At 47.9% G+C, this 20795-nt stretch overlaps 1 protein-coding gene across 3 annotated transcripts in view; it reads left to right on the top strand.

Moving 5' to 3' along the window:
* Positions 1–3242: 3242 nt before the first annotated feature.
* Positions 3243–20795, top strand: part of MBP (myelin basic protein) — a 148699-nt gene continuing 131146 nt past the window's right edge. The window contains exon 1 of one of the 3 annotated variants that reach the window (XM_058557327.1): positions 3243–3423. The gene's annotated coding sequence lies outside the window, so the exon portion shown is untranslated. Of the gene's footprint in view, positions 3424–3866; positions 4131–20795 lie in introns of those variants that run through there. The other 2 variants (XM_058557329.1, XM_058557328.1) reach the window with 2 other exon arrangements.

The following is a 20795-nucleotide window of genomic DNA, read 5'->3' as shown; positions in this document are numbered from 1 at the left end:
AGTCACAGTCACAAAGGAAGGAGAATATGTGGGACTGGAGTTGGTGTCAGGCCATCTCTGGAAAATACAATTGCCAACTAACTCCATCTTATGGTATCTACTCGCCAGTGCAGTGAGCCCTAAGAAATTAACAGGTATATTGAAAAGTAACCCATACGTAGTTAGGGATCTTACTGAAAAATACAGAAATTCTAGAAGCAATTAGAATGGTAGTTAACTACCAAGTATGATATCTATTGAAATACATAGATTTCCTTCTCAAATACAGAGAATCGCTAATATATATCTGTAGCTCACTAAGAACAACTTTAATCTCTATGGATAGCAGTTTGCTTTTATTTTTATTAACAAAACTATAGAACTATGGTTAAAGAAAAATATATATACAGTATATACACACACACTTTATAAAACAGTTTAAAAATACAAGAAGTTGATGGTAGAAAAATGTATGAAAGATTTTTTTGTTTTTTCCCACATAACCAGAGACCTACAAATTTCCTTTTCTTTCTTTTTGTCCTGATGTTTCACCAGAGGTGAAGTAACAAATGGCTTTTTGTGAGTGTGTTTCTTGTTGTGTGCATGTGTGTATGTGAACGTGTGTGTGGTTGTGGTTGTGTGTGAATGTGTGTGCGGTTGTGTGTATATGTGAATGGACACATAGTTGTGTGTGTTTGTGGGTGTCTGGTTGTGCAGGCGTGTGTGGCTGAGCCCTCAAGTGTTTTCCTTGTTCATATAACGGCTTTTTTTTCTATGTTGCATTTTCTGGAGTTCGTGCACCTAATTTTCTTCCACTGACCACAGCAGAGGCCATCCAGTTATTAACTGGAATTTATGGTGAAGTAGTCAGCCCTCAACCCTGTACAGGTAGATTATCTGCTTTACGAACATCACCAGCAAATTGTTAATTACAGACCAGGATGAAAATGAAGTTCAGGTCTTTTCTAAGCAAAAATATAATTACAAAGGTAAATCTGTTGATGGGGAAAGTAAAGAAAACTCAAAACGCATGCAATCTGGTCTACTGGAAATTATTTACATTAATTTACTTACTTCCTTTAGTTTGGGTAATTTGGAGTTTAATTCGACTTAATAAAAATTTACTGAGTGTATATCATGCACAAAACATTGTGTTATTTGCTGCAGTATGAAAGACTGAAGGTTCCTTCCCTCAATATCTGAAGTGAATGAGAGGTAGAGGGAATTTGCAATATGATTTTCCTAAAAATATCGAAGAGACGATGAGGCCTGGATCATTCATCCTTTACTTGTCAAAAGACTCCCTTCAGTTTCATTCAGCAAAATGAATCTGTCATTTTGCTAAAAGACACAGGGCCATCTTTATGCAAAGTGCAACTCCCCATGGTGATGTGCCGGCCTATGTATGCCTCCTCCACCTAGGCTCCTCTCCCTGGTGGGCCAGAGGGGAAGGTGCTAAGACTGGACCTCCCAAATGCCCATCCATCGCTCTATTAAGCAGTGGTCCTTCCTCCCTCACAGACATTTTCCTTGAAGTACCCATGAATGTGGGGGCATTATATCCCCACAAAATATGCATGGTGGAATTTTACAAATACTTAAAAGAGTTTTAACTGGAGCTGGCAAGCCTGACATTTGCAGAGATGACTGTTGGTATGTGTAAAGTCTCTATAAACCACAGAGAAATCAGCAGAAGCAGCATGAAGCAGAAGAACAAAGGATGCTGTTTCAGAGTGGTCTGTGCGCCTCTCCAGCCTCAGCCTTCACCGACATCTGCAAGTCAGGAACCCCAGTCTCCTCGGCATCCCCATCTCCCCAGGAAGAAGCAAAGACACATCTGGGGAGAGGACAAGCTGTCTGTGATGCCCAAACTGGAATCCAAATGGAACCCAGGTCCTGGGTCCCCTGGCCTGAGCTTTAAGGAGTTGGGGGCGGGGCTTAAGAATGACTTGAGCCAGGGACCTAGGAGCTTCCCCAGTTAGACTCACTGCCCTGTGCGCCCTCAGTGTCTGTCAGGCTCCCTCACTCCCCCGGTTATCCATTCCTGAACGTCAGTGTGAAGGCACGGGGCAGAAACATTGGGAAGGAGACAAACTCGATGTTCCGCACAGCCAACACCCCTTTTTCCCTGCCCCTCCTGACCTCCCACCTCAAACTCCGGGAACGCCCACGGTTTCTCCTCTGGCCACTTCTCTCAGGAAACGATCAGATTACGCGTTCATATTACTGTGGACATATTTCTCACAGAATCACCAGCATCTGAACATAGTTGATAAATCCCCGGGGCTGTGAGGGCGGCTGGTCTGGGCAGGCAGCCCTGAAACCACACTAGGAGTCGGCTCTACTGTCCCCCGCAGAGCTGGCCCAAGGGACAGGGGCTCCCTGAGTCTTGCCAAGCTCCAGACTTCCCCTCTCCGTCATAAACACCGTGTGGGGCCCCGAGGGCTTCTAGGAAGTATCGTTCAATTCCCTAACCCAGAATCTAAGTCAGGAGGGAGCTAGGGTCTCAGGCGGCGTCTCTCCCCCTTCCTCCTACTTTCTCACCATCAGGAGGAAGCCAAGAATCCAGGGGAAAGGGCCCTCTGACTCCACCAGATCTGTGTGTCCAAGTGACAAACGGACCAAGAGGATGACACCGACCACAAGCCAATAGATGCCTCGGCGCCTCAGGACCCAGGTTCGCCCCTCCGACTGTGCCTGTTTTGGTCTGTTTTACCAGCGCTCTTCTCCCGCCTTCTTCGTGGAAACCTGTGCTCTCCGGCGCAGCACTTGTCAGGGTGCTGGGACCCTGCAAGGCGAATGCCCGGGTGCTCTCCAGGGCCCGGCCTGGCACAGGGCGAGCACTAGAGACGCGGCACTGACCGGGCAGTCGGAGCCCGCGCTCTGGCCCTCGGGCGCCTGCCTATGGAATGGGGCGTGGAGGAGATGCTATCTCCCGTCCCTCCCGGCCAGGTCGGGCGGGGGTAGTTTCAGAGGCTAAGCCACGAGAAAAGGTTCAAAGAGCAGTTCAGCGGCGGCCCCACTCCGGCCCCGCCCTCCCAGGGCTGACCCTGCGCCCCGGTCCCCGCGTGTCCCCGGAGCTCCGCGTGGCAAGGCCGTCCCGCAAGTGGTCCCCAGCCCGCAGGCAGCGCCGGCCGGGGGCGGCAGGTGGGCCGGGCTCCGCTCGAGTCCGCGGTGTTTACCTGGCTGGCTGGAGCCCGGGAGGCGGGGGAGGGGCGGAGACGGGGCGGGGTGCACGCCCGGCCCGGGAGCAGCAGCAGTCAGTCACCGCCGCCGCGCGCAGCGAGGACGAGCCTCCGGCCCTGGCGGCCCGCGTCTCCTACCCCGGAAGGCAGTGCCGGCGGCCCCGGGACCCCGCGCTGCCCGCGCTTGGGGCCTGGGCGGCGGAGAGGCGGCCTGGGACCCCGAGGCGCCCATCGGCCTGGAAGCAGCGAGCGCAGTGCGGTGGGTTATCCTCGCCGGGGGCGGGGGGCGGCGCGGCGCTTTGTCTCCGCGTCCTCAGAGCGGGGGACCGCGGGGACCCGGAGCCCGGGACGCGGGGCTAGAGGGGGCGGACGCCGGGGGCTCTTTCCCTGCGCCGGACTCGGGGCTTTCCCGGGCCAGGGCGCGCGGGGCTCCCCCGGGCAGCGGCGCAGGTGGAGAGGCAGGTGGCAGCCCCATGGCCTCCCTGCGAGGGAGTGGGCGCGGGTGTAGACGCCAGTCTATGGCGGCGGGGCTGGAACCCGACGGATTTCCAGGTGTGGTCTCTGGCCGGGCCGGGCGACCGGGGTGGCGGGAAGAGCGGGCGGCCTAGAGGTGGGGTTTCGGGGTGGGAGGTGACACAGGTCAAAGAGGCCGCTCTGGGCGGTGCGGAGACGGGGCTAGGGGCGAGCCGACGGGTGGGCCGGGGTGCCCACCAGCGTGAAGTGCTTCCTAATTCCCCGCCTGGAGCCCAGCGGACGACCCCGCCTCCCCAGCCCCAGACGAAGCACAATTTCCCTTTGAGCGACGAGGGCGGCGACAGGCGACTCGCCTGGCTTCCGCCTTGGCAGGGCCTGTCCCGCTCGGGCCGCACCGCTGGCAGCCACCTGCGCCTCCTGTAACCCACCTGGGCCCACCTGCAGCCATCTGCGCGCCTGGCGCCGTGACCCCTCCTGCGCCCCACGCGCCGGGTTCGTTGTTCCAGAGGGTGTCGTGTGTTCCGCTGTCACTCCGCTGACGCCCGGCTGGCTTTGGTCTTGTGGGATGCTGGTGGTCAGCGCCTCATTTCTTTTAGGGTCTACTCGCGTCCCCTGTTTCGGAAGGCGGAATGGGGTTTGGAAAAGTATTTCGGTTTCTTTGGGGATCTCCGTCAGACTGGCAGGAAACAAGCGCGTTCTGGTTCCTGGTTCTCTGTTTTCCAATTGCGACAACGTGAGAATCAACAACATGTGTTCAGTTTATCTCTGCGTCAGTGGAAGGCACGTGAGAGAGTTGGGATGTGTTGGGAGGGCTGTAAACGTGGTCCGGGGGGCCTCTGGCTGTTCTGGCAACGGACACGGACAACCGGCTAGGAAGAGAGTTTTTCAGAGGAAGGGAACTGTAGGGTGCTGCCTATTTAAGACCTGTGGGTTTGGAGAAGATTGTAGCCCGCCAAGCCCTTTACACTTTACAGACTGTCACCCACGAGTCAGGGACCACCCTGAATCCGGCTCAATCCTGCACCACAGGCCGGCTGGCAGGCCCCCCCTGCGTGACGTGGGGGCCTTTTTAGACCTTGGGGCCCCGTGTGCAGAGCTGGCGAGAGCCTGGAACAGAGCAGCCCTCAGTGAACAATGACCTGCAGGGAGGCCAGTAGCCTAATAGCTAAGGAAAAGTGCCCATCGGCGGTTTTATTTTTTTAAGTGGGATAAACGAAAACCTGAAGGGAGAGAAGGCAGTTAAAGATTACTGTAAAATGTTGGTTAATAGTAACTCGCAAGGGTTTAACTGTTCTGAAATGACTACTTTTATTAAGTAGAGGTTAAACAAAAGTTATTTGGTTCAAATCCGGTTTGAAAATCTTTCTAAAGTATCACATCTCTGCCCAAAGATAAGAAAATTTAAGAAATGTTCCGTGTTGCATGTTTAGGTGTTGGGTTGCTCCTCCGTGGTTTTGAAGGTCAGGGCTTGTGTGTCGTCCATGCTGGCAATGACTGTGCTGAGTGAAGGTGTCTACTAAAAGCTGAAAAGGAGTAGAGACCAAGCTTTCTTATGACTTCTATTTCTGCTTGAATTTTTAAACATTAATTGAAAGTTATTCTGTTTGATTTTTAGTTTCTCTCTAGATTCTTTAAAAATTAGACACAAGATTAGCAACTGCCTCTGTGCCTTTTCTATCCAAGTATCCAGGTAGCATTTATTGACCCCTTATGAATTGCGGAACTCTCTTCTGAGAGCTGTACCACGTTATTAAGAGTCAAGACGGGACTGGCCTGGTGGCATAGTGGTTAAGTTCATGCACTCCCCTTCAGCAGCCCCGGGGTCAGTGGTTCTGATTCTGGGGTGTGGACCTACACACCGCTCGTCAAGCCACGCTGTGGCGGTGTTCCACATACAAAATAGAGGAAGATGGGCACAGATGTTAGCTCAGGGCCAGTTTTCCTCAGCAAAACAAAACAAAATGTCATGACTACCTTAGGATACCCTCATCTGATAAAACTACCCTATAAATACCCTCGTTTTTACTGACGAGAAAGCCAAGGCACAGAGACACCCCAGGAGTTCAGTTCAGTTCCAGGAGTCTCCCACCAGCCCCTAGTTGCAGCCCTGCCCAGCCTCGGTGAATAGGACACCTTGCAGACTTGCAGAGCTGCCTTCCATTTCTTTTTCTTTTTAAAATCCCACCTCTAATGAGAGACCACACCCAACACAATATGCTTCCTCTTCAGAATGATTTGACTCTACGGTGCTGTCGTGTGTCTGTTAGTCATCCTCTCCTTAACTTCCTTAGCTATCAGTAAAGGAGGAAAGAAAATATTCTAATTACTTAGCATAATTTTTATTAAGTGGTTGTTAAGCAGTAAGACACTTCTATTGGTCCATTAGAGCTACTGAAGGAAGTTTAAATGGGCCTGAGTTTGGGGGCTTTGGGAGCTGGGTTTAACACAACAGTAAGCATAGAGGGAGACCCTCATGCTCCCGCTAAGCAGAGATGCTGGATGAGCAGCTAGTGCATTCTCCTGAGCAGATTTCAAATCTCCATCTAAACGTGTAGCAGTCAGGCTTCAACCAGAGAAACAGAACAAGAGGAGATAGGTGTTAGCGACTTACTGCAAGGGATCGGGGGTGGCGAGGCAAGTCTGACATCTGCAGGACGGGACGGCAAGCAGAGAGGCTGGAAGTCTTAGGCATGAGCTGAAGCTGCCATCCAGAGGCGGCCTCTCCCTCACGTTGCAACCAGGGATAACTAACAATGCATATTCTGAAGCTGTTAGGAATGTCTCAGACTCAATAATTGTTAAAAATGCAAAATGTGGCTCTGAATGTTGTTTTATCCCAGAATCTGAACACACTCAGTTAGGTGTAAGGCTCTATTATAAAAAATAAGTGGATGCCTAGAGGATGAGGATAAACAGACTTAGGTGAGGTAGCTGGAATATATAAAAAATTCTGAAATTCAGTAATATAAAACAAACCACCCAGCAGAAAACGATGTGAGTGAACAGGCAGGTCTAGAAGAGAAAACCCAGACGGGCTAATACAATATGAAAATCAGGGAACTGAAAATCACAACATCAATGGGGTAAGTTTTCATATCCATTATACTGGTAGAAATTTTTAAATTCTGACTCTACCAAGTATTGGGGAAGATGTAGAGAAGTGAGCACTTGCATTATTGTGAGTAGGGGTGTAAATAGGAACAGACAGTTTAGAGAAAAATCTAGAAAAGCTGAAGATGGATATACCCTATGACCTAGCAGTTTCACTCCTAAGCATATCCTCTAGGGAGAATCTGGTCTGTGGGCATAAGGCATATACAAAGGATGCTCCCGGAAGCAATTTTTTTAAACTTTATTTTGAGATAATTGTAGCTTCACGTGCAGTTTGTAAAATACGGAGAGATCCATATACTCTTCATAACGTCTTGCAAAACTATAGTACAATATCACAACCAGGAAATTAACATTGATACAATCCATCAACCTGACTGAGATTTCAGATTTCACCAGTTTACATGCTTTCATGTGTGGGTGTGGGGGTGTGTGGGGGTATGTGTATGTAGTTCTATGTAATTTTATCTCATGTGTAGAATCATGTGACCACCAACAATCAGGTAGGACAGACAGTTCCTTCACATGATCCTTCATGCTGCCCTTTACAGCCACAGCCAACTTCCCCCTTTCCTACCCAGTGCCCTTGCCAACCACTCATCTGTTCCCCATTTTCTATAATTTCGTCATTTCACGAATGCTATATAAATGGGATCATACAGTATGCAACCTTTTTGTGTGTGTGTGTGAGGAAGATCAGCCCTGAGCTAACGTCCATGCCAATCCTCCTCTTTTTGCTGAGGACGACTGGCCCTGGACTAACATCCATGCCTATCTTTCTCCACTTTATGTGGGACGCCGCCACAGCATGGCCTGACAAGCGGTGCCTTGGTGCGTGCCCGGGATCCGAACCCGAGCCGCCAGCAGCGGAGCGCGCGCACTTAACCGCTACACCACGGGGCTGGCCCCTATGCGACCTTTTTTGATTGGCTTTTGTCACTAAGCACAATTCTCTGGAGATCCATCCCAGTTGTTAAGTATATCTATAGCTCATTCTTTTTTTTTTTTTTTTTTTTTTTTTTGTGAGGAGATCAGCCCTGTGCTAACATCCGCCAATCCTCCTCTTTTTTTGCCGAGGAAGACGGCCCTGGGCTAACATCCGTGCCCATCCTCCTCCACTTTATATGGGACGCCGCCACAGCATGGCTTGCCAAAGCAGTGCGTCGGTGCGCGCCCAGGATCCGAACCAGCGAACCCCGGGCCGCTGCAGCGGAGCGCGCGCACCCAACCGCTTGCGCCACCGGGCCGGCCCTATAGCTCATTCTTTTTTATCCCTGAGTAATATTCCACGGGATGGATGGACCACTGTGGTTATTTGGTTCTAACCATTCCCTCTTTGAGGGGCACTTGGATCGTTTCCAGTTTTTGGTTATTGTGAGTGAAGCTGCTATGAACATCCATGTACAGGTTTTTGTGTGGACACACTTTTCATTTCTCGGGGATAAAGGTCCAAGAGTGCAATTGCTAGGTCATATGGTGAGCACATGTTTAATTTTATAGAAAATACCGTACTCTTCCAGAATGGCTGCTCCATTTTACATCCCACCAGCAAGGTCTGAGTGACCCAGGATCTCCACAGGGTGACAGCAATTGGCATTGTTACTGCTTTTAGTTTAGCTGTTGGAATAGGTGTGCCATGATATCTCATCATGATTTTAATTTACATTTCTCTCTTGGATAATGATGTCAAAGATCTTTCCATGTGTACCTCTCAGTGAACAATCTGTTCGTGTCTTTCACTCCTTCTCCAATTGGATTGCTTGGTCTTGGTAGTTCTTTGTATGTCCTGGATACTAGCCCTCGTGGTTTGCAGTTATCTTCTGGCAGTTTAGCTTGTCTTTTCATCCTCTCCACAGGGTCTTGGGTAGAGAAAAAGTTTCTCATTTTGATGAGATCCAGTTTATTAATTTTTCCTTTTATGGATTGTGATTTTGGTGTGAAGTGTAAGAACTCTTAGCCTAGCCTGAGGTGCTGAAGATTTTCTCCTGTTTTTTCCCACAAGTTTTATCGTTTTACATTTTACTCTTAAGTCTGTTATCCATTTTGAATTAATTTCTGTGTAAGGTGTGATGTTCAGGTTGAGGGTTTTTTTGTTTTGTTCTGTTTTTGTTCTTGCCTAGGATTGACCGGTTGCTCCAGGACTGTTGAGAAGATGATCCTTCCTCCATCGAATTGCTTTTGTGCCTTTGTCAAAAATCATTTCCACATATTTGGGTGTGTCCATTTCTAGGTTGTCTGTTCTGTTCCGTGATCTGGGTTTCTGTCCCTCCACCAAGACCACTGTCTTGATTACTGTAGCTACAGGGTAAACCTTCACTTCAGGTTGAATGAGTCCTCCCACTTTGTGCTTCCTTATCAAAAGTGGATTAGCCATTCTAGGTCCTGCACCATTCCGTATAAATGGTAGAATAAGCTTGTTGATGTCTACAAAACCTCTGGTGGGATTTTGGTAGGAATTTATAGATCAGTTTGGGGAGAATGAACAGTTTTACTGTGTGGAGTCTTCCACTCCATGATAACAGGTTGTCTCTCTATTTATTTATATCTTCTTTTATTTCTTTCATCAGTGTTTTATAATTTTCAGCATACATATTCTGAATCTGTGTTTTCTAAGAGTATACCTAAGTATTTCATTTTCTTTGGAGCAATTTTAAATGGTGTTGTGTTTTTAAATTCAATTTCTACATGTTTGTTGTTAGTATATGGAAACGTGGACAATTGCACTGGCTTATTGCACTGGCTAGAACTTCCAGTGCTATGTTGAATAAGAGTTGCAGGAGTGGACATCATTGCCTTGTTCTTGATCTAAGGGTAGAGCATTCCCTTTCTTACCCTTAAGGATGATGAGCTATAGGTTTTTTGTAGATGTTCTTTATCAAGTTGTGGTAGTTCCCCTCTATTCCTAACTTGCTGAGAGGTTTTATCATGAATGGGTGTTGGATTTTATCAGATGTTTTTTCTGTGTCAATTGATATGCTCCTGTGATTTTTCTTCTGTAACTTGTTAGTATGAAGGGTAATATTAATTAATTATCAAATGTTGAACCACCCTTGCATATCTGGAATAAATTCCACTTGAGCATATATATAATTTTTTTATATGTTGCTGGATTGGCTTTGCTAATGTTTTGTTGACAATTTTTGCTTCTAAGCTCATGAGAGATAGTGGGCTGTGGTTTTCATCCTTTGTACAGTCTTTGCTAGCTTTGGTAGTACTAGTCTCACAAAATGAGTTGGGAAGCATTCCCTCCTGTTCTAATTTGTGGAAGAGATTGTGTAAAATTTGCAATAATTCTTCTTTAAATATTTGGTAGAAGTGAAACCATCTGGACCTGGAGATTTCTTTTTCTTAAATTTTTAAATTACAATTTCATTAGTAGTTATGGGATTATTCAGTTCATCTATTTTATCTTGGATGAATTTTGGTGGTTTGTGGTTTTTGAGGAATTGGTCCATTTATTGTCAGTTGTAGAATTTATGAGTGTAATGTTGTTCATAGAGTCCCTTATAATCCTTTTAATAGCTTCAGTATCTATAGTGATGCCCCTTGTTTCATGCCTGATAGTAGTGATTTATGTCTTCTCTCTTTTTAGGTGTCAGTCTTGCTAGAGAATGGTCAATTATATTAATTTTTTCCAAAGAACCAGCTGTGTTTCAGTGATTTTTCTTTGTTGTTTTCCTGTTTTCTATTTCATTGCTTTCTGCTCTTATCTATACTATTTCCTTCCTTCTACTTTTGATATATTTAGCTCTTCTTTTTTAGTTTCTCAAGTTAGAACTTAGATTATTGATTTGAGACCTCTCCTCTTTTCTGATGTAAGCATTTAGTGCTATAAATTTCCCTCTTGGCACTACTTTAGCTATGCCCACATATTTTGATGAGTAAATGTTTTGATACAAAAAAAGAAACAGACTAGTGGCCCATGAGTAGGGTTATGGGTATATACTATGGTGTATTCACAGAAGTTAAAGTAAATTACTTAGAACTACAGTACCAACATAGGCAAGATTCAAAGTAACAGTCTTGAATGGAAAACAGAAAGTTGCAAATGAATAAATAAAGTATCATTCTATTTATTGAAAATCTTGAAATACACAATAAAACACTACATGTTGTGATTACAGGCATACATAATACATATAGAAATCATGCAAAGTAGGGATACCTACCAACCTCGGGAAGCTGCTTACCTGTGGCAAGGGAAGGAGGGATTTGTATAGGAGGGAGGGAATTTGCTATAGCTATAATGCTTTATATCTTAAAAATATTTTGAGATTTTTGACAAATATGAGAATGTGTTCCTTTTGTTGAGGGAAAAGATAAACCAGTTGTGTATTATTGTCTGTACTTTTTTGTTTGAAATAATTAATAACTCATATTAACAATAAATAAACCCATGTAAAGTTTGGAGGGAATGACACTAAGGATAGTGAAATGATAGAAAAGCTGGGAAGATTAATAGCCTCAAAGAAGAACCTGAACATAGGTGTCGACTTGAAGTTACTAAAATGAGATAAGGGCAAGACAAAGACCGGAGGTAGGAACCCCTCTCCTCCCGATTATCGCGTGTAAAAGTAGTGTCAGTAAGAAAAACTAAGCGATAAATCAATGGAGTGATCCTAAAAGGAAAGCTGTGCCTTGCCGACTATGCGAAGGCTCAGATTTCAGAGGGGTGGGGCTCCACACAGCCTATGAGTTCAGCTGGGATCTGGGCTCTCCTTTCTTTTAAGAACCGGGCAAGTCTGCCTAAACTTGAAGAGATTTGAGGGGACCTAAGGCTTTGGGGATCCAGCTGCTTCTCCTTCTTTGCTGCCTGGAGTTTTCGTGAGTCCCTCGTGAGCATAAGCTTGGCCTGCAAGTACAGTGCAGTGTTTCCAATGGTGGGCAGCACCCTGGGGCCTCCTTCCCTGTCCACTGCACGGCATGGAGAACCGCCCGTGGGACCACGTCCTTGAAAGTCCACAGTTCCTTCTGCGGGCACCGCACTCCCATCCCGGCCTAAGGAGGCTCCTTCCATTCCTTCCACGGCCTCCAGACTCATCTGAGATGGGCTTGCTCACTCTGTCTACAGCAGACAACCAGCGCCCAGCGGGACGCAGGCAGTGACTTACCTACAGGAGCACTGGCCACAGGAAGGGGCATGGACATTGAGGTGACCAGAACAAGGGAGGTTTTCATTGATTTCCTTTTAAATTAATTCACTGCCTTCTAGAGTGAAGGGCTTAACATGCAGCTCATCGATTATTCAAGATAAAAGAAGAAAAATGAAATTTTATTCATGATAAGTGATTAACTAAATTACATATTTAGTTTTATATTAGAGAATAATATATAAAATATATCAAAAGGCAAGTAACAAAGGAGAGAGGGAGCCTGGAGGGACAGGGCCAGGAAGCAGAGAGGGGGAAAAGCGGGAGAGAGGATTTCTCAGCAGCTGAGGGCCTGGGAGACAGCCGCCCCCAACACACATCCACACACACACACACACACCCGACACACACGCACACGCACCCTGACACACACACACACACACACACACACCCCCATCTGCTCACACCTGGAGTCTTGTGACAGCTGGCACGGGTGCAGGGGGCACTGCCCCCATCATCTTGGCCCTCAGGACCTGAGAGCAGCACTTTGCACAACAGGAGCCACCACTTGTTTCCTCAAATGTGATTTTGAATAAGGTTTAATCCTCTGACCTTCTCAACATAAGAGATTATTTTCATGTGACGTCTGCTCTTTCATATATACGTATCATATTTTCATGACATATATAAAACCCATTAAAAGGCCTAACTAATCTCCTCCCTCCCCCAAATAGATTTATTTTCTAAACAGACACAGAAAAATGAAATGGTGGTGTCCCCACAGGACCCCGTAGGTGTCCCCGAGTAGGACTGCCCTCCTGTGAGGTCAAGGCGGCTCTCACACCCCTATGGGAAGCCCAGGGAAGGTTCTCCCTCGACCCCTCCACCCCTCAGTGACCCCTGGAACCAAGCAGGATCTGCGGCCCTGTTTTCCCAGCGAGGAAGCTGGAATTCTGGGCGGTTAGCAGACCTGCTGTGGGCTGTGTCAAACCCTTTGCTTCCTCTGCCCTGTCGAGTGGCAGGTGTGACAGCCAGTGACGCTCACCCTGTACTCCTGGGGTCTCAGAATGCCTTTCCAAAGTCCAGTCACTCCTGCACCTGTCTCAGACTTCACCTTCTCAAATCAGGGTCCCTGGGTCAGAGGGACAGCGGGCGCCCTCCCGGCCCCCAGCCAGCCCCCCACGCAGTGGTGCCACCAGGCCCAGGAGCGCGCTCCCGCCTTGTCCCCACGGCACGCCACATGAGTGCTGGGGACCGCTCAAGCCGGAGCCTCTGCAAAACAGCTCATTTTTAAAGGAAAGGAATAGATACGAAAATATTCAGATTTTTAAAATACAGAAACGTAAGAAGCGTTCCTCTTAATGGCACTATGACACATCACATGAGAACCGACACTGACTTTGAAAAGGGGTCAGTGGCTGGTCAGTGGTGACAAGGCGGTGACGCCCTCCAGGGTGTGAGGGAGTTTCTCTGAGGCCCGAAGCCACAGCTTTCTCACAGGAAATTCGCGTCTACTCAGAGCCCCCTGGCTATTTTTCTTGAGGGTGTAATGCTTCTCCTTGGTGTGTATTATAAATTTTAAAACAAAAAAATAGTTGCTAGAGCTATTCATTCCGTTTTATTAAATGCAGTGGTTTTTAACAGCATGCTGATTCTGACTGGGTAGTAATTAAGGCCTGGATTTGGTTTATATCTCCCAGATTTAAGACCATGTAGAAAATAATGACTGGTGTTGACATGTCTGTTGAAAGGAGAGTTGACTTGATTGTAATTTTATGTTGGGTTTCCTTTTGGTCCATGGTCAGCATTCAGTGCGGAGCATCTTGACTCTTTGATGACCGTGTCGCAGCTCATGGCGCTGTTGGCAGACCCTCGAAGAGCACCTTGAGTGCCCCGAACCGTGCAGGCGCTGCAGACGCTGGGGCTGAGGCTGCCGGAGGCCCTCGCTGGTGAAGGCTGGAGTCCTGGGGGACTCAGGGGTTCTGCTTGTCTCCACGACCAAGCACCTTCCCAGCTGAAGCCACGGTGGGCGTGGGCCTTTCTGTAAGTCGTGCTTGGAAAGATGGGGTGCCTCGCCGTAATTCAGTTCTCTGAAATTTATATTTCAGAGAAGGACTCCTCTATATTGCAGTTAAATTGTGATTTGTTTCACAGGAGACGAGGGTGGGAGGGCGGAAGTGGGCGAGGGTTGGATTTTTGTCAGAGGGCGGTGAGCGTGGTGGCCCACCCAGCTGAGTGTGCATCCTTGCTGTTGAAGTAAGCAGAGGGCTCCTGATGGCCGTGTGCACCACTTGACAGCAGCCCTGCACGAGTGGCGGCCCTGCCCTTTTTCGACATAGGATTTCCCCAGACAGGCTGGCCCCAGGCCACATCCTGCCCTCCCCTCCACTGAGGACTGTCTGTCAGTGTCACCCTGCAGAGGCCGAGGACAAGGACAGCTCCTCCAGCAGACACACGAGGCTGCCCCCATGTCAACCGCCAACCTAAAGAGAGAGAGAGAAAAACTCACTCCATCTGACTTCACTTCATCTGTGTCTGATGTGGAAACCTAAAGCTATGCAAGGTCACCACAGGCACAGATCACGCCTCCCCGAGTCAGGTTAGATTGCTGGCAGGCAGAACTGGCTTGGTGGCAGGACACCAGCTCCCAGCCAAAGTGTCTGCCGTGGCCGGCCCCGGCTCCCCGTCTTCTCCTGAGGCTGTGGGACAAGGCTGATGCCTGATGTTTCCTCTGAGTAGCCTGCCAACCACCCGCCTACATTTCATCCAGAATTCTTATCACATGCAGAGTCCTAGGCCCCATCTCTGGCGCCGCACAGCACAGTCTTAGGCATCAGGCCCAGGACTGTGTTAGGAGCTGCAGGTAGACTCTGAGGACCACTGCTCTAAGGGGAGGATAGAGATGGATAATGAGTACTGATGTCTGTCCAGGTCGACACAAGTTTATCTGAATGTAACGTCCGTGTGCCCACAAACATATGCTTTAATACGATCAAGAAATTCTTTGTTTCACTGATAAACTGACTTCCTGTCAGAAAGAATGACTTTGGAAAATACAGTTCTATATTGACAATATGTTTTTATTTGTATCATTTATTCTTGACACTTTCTCTGCATTTGGAGAATAACATTTTGTCTCCTGCCTTGTGAGTGCTAGCATATCTGACCAGGAATATTTCCGGATACTCGTATTCTTCATCCAGTTTCTTGTATAGCTGAAACCTAACGTTTTTGCTAAACTTGCTATGAAAGCAAAAAATAGAGAGCTATGTTACAGGCGTCCCAAATAGAGCAAATGAATGATTAATTTAAAAAAATGCATTGACTGGCTGTGATGTGCAAAATGCTATGTGTGCATTTCCAGGTTCTTGCCCAGAAAGTGCTTTAAATTATTATTGGGGAACTTGAAAGCCCACAGATAAGTTTCCCAAGGAAGACCTTTACTAAATGCCCTGAAGCGTGTACAGATGTACAGACCAGGTGCCCCAGGATTTCTGACCGGGGCACTGCACCTGGTAGAGGGAAGGAGACTTGACGGCTGTTTCTACTCGACACTGTGCTGTGACGTTTATTCTCCCTGAACCCCCTTCACTCGCAAGGTCTCCTGCCTCTTTCAGCAGCCCTGCATCTCTCCCGGATGGCCTCTCTGGATGTTCTCAGGGCTCCTCCCAGAGTTCCCGGTTTGCTCCGGCCTGGGCTGTTCCTTCCTGGGGCTGTTCCCTCACCTTGTTTCCAGGACATCTGCCTTCCCTGCACGGCTGTTAGCAGCAGAGGCTCTCTCCACGGTTTTGGCAGCATTTTGCTTATAAGGAGCTTAAATGTCCCATTACACACTTGCATTCTGGGAAACTTAAAATAGGTTTTCCTCGTGTTGGTATCCCCTGCAGAGTGCGTGGTGCCGGTGTTTCTTGCATCTGCAGCTGGGTAGGGTCCTCGAATCCCAGTCACCATCATCCAGCTGACGCACAGCAGAGTCTGAATTTTGCAGAAGTGGTGTGCCCAAATCCATCCTCACCAGGCAGAGGAGCGTGGGGCATGATTTATGCAGCTGTGTTGCCTCAAAAGTCCAGATAAATTAAAGCAGAATTTAATAAAATAAAAATGCTTCTCATATTTTACGAGCAGGTTTCCCTTAGTGTTGTGTGGTGGGGAGTGCTTTGGTTGCTTTTATTCTGGTTCTTTCAGACGTCTGAAGATGTAATAACCTTGGAGTAGCTAAGACCAGGGAGTTACGAAGTGTGAACACCAGCACAGTTGTCTTCCTAGAAATATAAAGAGGATAAATTGTAGTTCAGAGACAAGCATAATGCATTTATAGCTTCCATACGTCATTTTATATTGCTGTTTGAAAGGTGGTGCGGTTTTAAAAGGGAGATGATGATTCTTTTATTTCGTCATTATTTTCGTATGTCAAGACTTATTTTTGAAGAGAGAAGGATTTAAACCAGATAGTAAAAGCTAACCTTATTCATTTCCGACCGATGGTTTGAAATTGTTATGTGAAGGGGAGATAGGACGTAGAAGTGTGTAGACCTGGCAAACAACCTTTCTGAAAATTCAGTGAAATGTGTTTAAAGCCATAGTAGGCTAGGGGCTGGCCTGGTGGCGCAGCGGTTAAGTGCGCGCACTCAGCTTCAGCAGCCCAGGGTTCCCAGGTTCGGAACCCAGGCGCGCACTGACACACTGCTTGTGAAGCCGTGCTGTGGCGGCGTCCCAGATAAAGTAGAGGAAGACGGGTGTGGATGTTAGCCCAGGGCCAATCTTCCTCAGCAAAAACGAGGAGGATTGGCATCGGATGTTAGCTCAGGGCTGATCTTCCTCAAAAAAAGAAAAAGCCATATTAGGCTATATATATATTTACACAGGGTTAGAAACACCAAAGTAAAGTGTGCTATAGGAACTTAAAGTAAATTTTAATGTGAAGGTAGATTGAAACCTGGACAGAATTTCACATCATTTAAAACAAAACATATTTGCTGATGAAGATGGGAAAGGTCCCAGGTGGTGTTTTGTGGGGGCCAATAGGATACCGTCGTCTCATGAGTCCTCAGTCTCTGAGACGTACCTTCATTTGCTTTCATTACATGCGTCGAAGAGGAGTTTGAAAAATGTCCCGTGGACTCAGCCCACAGAGTTTATTCCCGACCTCATTCGGTCGAATTATGCTTAATTACCATGATACCTGTGACCAGAGGCAGCTCTGAAGGGTGATGATTCTGGTCTTTCAAATCCCAATATTTCCCCCTTCCTTTTCTTAGATTAATGCTCCTAGTCACTTCCTCTGGAGTTGTCTGCACGGAGCTGATGTGGTGGGTTTTGTGGCTAATTACAGACATTCTGGTCGTATATTATGGAGACACAGGGAAGGCAGAGATGACAGCGGACAGAGAGGAAAGGGGCAGTGTTCGTTCATTCTTCAGGGTGGCTGAAACCTGTGGGGCTTCATGAAAGAGAGAAGACAGACCCCCCCGATGAGGTCCTGGCAGAGCGTCAGCCACGGGCCTGACTCTGTTGAGGCCCCTGCGAGTGTAGCCCGACTGCACAGGTAACCCGGCTGGTAACCAGGTAACCGGCTGCTCTCCTCCCAGAGGCCAGTGGCTGCACAGACACTGCGTGCGTTGACCTGGTTTCAGATGTTTCTATTTTTAACAACATTTGGATGAAGCTTACATTGAGTGTAATCTCTAAATGAGCACTTTGAAAAAGATAATTAATTCACATAAGATAAAATGAGCACTTTGAAAAAGATAATTAATTCACTCCCCGAAAGTCCGGGAGTGAGTGTGCCTCCATATTGTAACAGTAATTGATGTGCTGAGCACAGATGCCTGCTTACTCAACCACAAATCCTCCTTGCCTCCTGAAGGACAGAGTCCCCGTCTCTCTCTGTCTCCACGCTGGATCCCCTTGCCGGCCCTGTTGAGGGTCTGCATTTGCCCGTGACCATGGGTGCCCTTGGGTGTAGCTGCAGTGGGCAGTGGGAAGGGCAACTGGTCCAGGGCTCCCTTGTCCCCTGCTGCATGTTCCTGTCTCGTGTGCCGGCCTCCAGGCCCCTTGCAGAGCCTGCTCTTCCCGGGCCACTGGTGGCAGGGCCTTGGAGGTTTCAGTCTCGAGCTGAGGGCGGGCAGATCTGTCTGCAGGGCTGGGCACCATGACTCTGCCTGCGCCTCCCACGCTGGCACCCCGACCATCTGAGCCGACCCGTTTCCTCAGGAACGCCCATGTACCGCGGCAGGTGCCCACCCCCACTTCCTTTTTGCGGTGTCCTATGTTCCTTTTGAACAAGGCCTTCCGTTTTCAGGGGGACCCTGCCCCTAGATAGGCCTCAGCCCTCCTGGCTCCTAAGCTCTCCTCTTAGTGTTCGAGGCTGGGGGACCTCGGCTGCTCTTCCGCCCTGCTGGTCCTCGTGGCCACGTCAGCCCCTCTAGCCTCCCCCCCCCCCGTTCACACATTGCTCTGGTCAGGTGTGATACTACTGTCCAAGGATGGGTCTGGTGGTCTGAAAACACGCATGTGCTACTGTGTGTGCGTGTGTGTGCGTGTGGGCACACGTGTGGTTTGGGGTAGAGGGAATAGCTTCAGTGTTTCATCTCTGCATTCTCTCACTTGCTTAACAGGTATTCACTGAGCGCCTGTGATGTATGGAGCGTCGTTGTTTGGACTGTTACATCCACTGTCCCGGAGGGCAGACCTCTGGGGACCCCGCCCTGACAGTCTGTTGGGTTTTGCCTTCCTGTGTATACTCTGCCTCACCCTAAAAAGGGTTTGAGGCGAAAGTATGTTAGATGAGGCATGAGGATTCTCTCCTCGAAGCGACAGCCTAGAGAACGTGTGTTTAGTTGTTCTTCCAGTGCCCTGAGAACACAGAAGAGGAGCAGAGCCTGCATGAGCGTGCGTGTGTGTGCATGCATGTGCGTGTGTGTGCACATGGGTGCCTGTTGGAGCCCAGCTCCTTCTGCGCTGCCCCTTCACTGCTTGCTCTCACCCTGAGACCTGGTAGACCCTCAGGTAATGAGTTTTCTTTGTATCTCATCTGGGACTCAGCCTCCGGCTTCAGGAATCTGCCATCAGCGGTCTGACACAACACAGGCAGCTTTGCCTAAACCTTGTCAGGAGACGCGTCGTTTGTGATGATCCTGGGGTTGCAGAGCAGGCGTGGCAAGTCCAGGCCCGTCGCTGTGGGAGTCAGAGTGTGGTTACTGACTGCTGGTCCCCAAGCCCCCCCAGTCCAGCCACTCCCTTCCCCAAAAGGACAGCACATGGGGCGCGGAGAGGCCGGGTGACCCGTCCAAGGCTGCACAGCTGCCTAGGGCCAATGGAACTAGAATTCCTGTCCCAAATCCCTTTTCTCCCTTTTCCTCACACTCCTTTGCTCTTTTAAGTCGGTTCTGCGCTGTCTTTAGATGTTACCACCCCTGGTTTGAATTCTGTGATTGGGTCAAATAAGAAATATTGTAATTTAGAGAGAGTATAAGCGATTAAGCCACTTTATTATAATTTCGGCATGGTCACAGTTTATCAGGTAATGCACCTTATTGTGAATATACTCTGCCGAGATGTTTGCATTTTTCAAACCATATTCTTTATTTCCCATAAAAGGCATTCCTGGATAATCCTGATTTTGATGGAGCAATAAAATTATAAGGCCTCAACCTAGTGGTAATAAATTATTGCCTTCTGAAGGATATTGATCTTTTTAGGCCTTAAAGATACCACTTAGAAACTAAATGGTGTGCCAAAACTACTTGAAAAGGTCAAGTTCAAAATGCAAGCTTATTGGCAGAGTCTTATGTTTATAATATATGTTATACGCTCTAGATATTTGTCATTTGATTACTCATTTAAATGCCATTTTTCCAATAAGAGAGTTTTAAAAGAGTCTTAATTTCGTGCTGTATTCCTGTTAATGCTTCGTTATTTACTGTTGCTCTGCGGTAGTTTTCTCTTGAGGGAAAGAGGTATGAGGGCTTTGTCCAGGTTGTGGTTAATGTATTTTGAGTCATCAGAACAAACGTTAAAAGGTGTGAAATGGAGAAGGTGCCCCTCTAACCTTTCCATGGAGCTCTTTTCCTTAATAAATCCAAGACTTAATGCACTGAGAAATCCTTTTTTTTTGAGGAAATTAAATGCCTTGCCCCAGTCATCTGGTCAGTTCATGGCCAAGCTTGAGCTAGGACTCTGGAGATGGAGGACTGTGAAGCCGCTGCAGGTCAGCTCAGATCAGGCCAAACCAAGGCTCTGTCTGGCCCTGCCAGTAACTGCTGTGTGGACCCAGGTTACCCAAGCATTCTAAACCTCATGGGTTTCATCATCTGTAAAAGGAGGAGCATGATAATAGCACCTACCTCAACGTACGGTGGAGAGGATGAGGAAGATACACTCCTGAAATGTTCACATAGCACCCATTGCCTGGTAAACTTGCCATGATGGCTGCCATCAAAGGTTTCTTGACTCCAAAGCCACAGTCCTTTTCACTGCATCATACTCTCTTGGAACCTCTCTCCTCCCTTTGTTTTAAACATAGTTGTCACTTGACAGCACCCTTTGTCTTTCTAGTGTGTCTTAAGAAGTAAGCACTCACCCAGTAAAACCTTGCACACCCATGTGAAAATGTGGCACCCAATAGGTGGGCTCTGAGCCAAGTCTCCTGTGGGACCATGGTGGAGTTGACCACACATAGCATTCTTTTCCCTAATTAGAATCTGGAAGGTTACAGAAGGCTCTGGAAGGAAGTCATCCAGTAAAATGTTGCATTCCTGTGTGATGATGAGGTGCCAACTAGGAAATCAGCTCTCTCCTGTGGGACCACTTTGGGGTTGGTGATTAGAATCTGGAAATTGTAGATCAATAATTCCAGTATTCAGACGTCTCCTGTGTTTTCAGAAAGATTGGGTTCATCTTAGTCAAGACTCAGACTATAGCTCTTTTGGCCCCAGGCCACGTGTAAACCTATGGC

Source organism: Diceros bicornis, chromosome 16 (genome assembly GCF_020826845.1).
Source record: "Diceros bicornis minor isolate mBicDic1 chromosome 16, mDicBic1.mat.cur, whole genome shotgun sequence".
Lineage (NCBI taxonomy): Eukaryota > Metazoa > Chordata > Mammalia > Perissodactyla > Rhinocerotidae > Diceros > Diceros bicornis.
The sequence above is the reverse complement of the archived record's forward strand: the minus strand, read 5'-3'. Positions and strand labels throughout refer to the sequence as shown.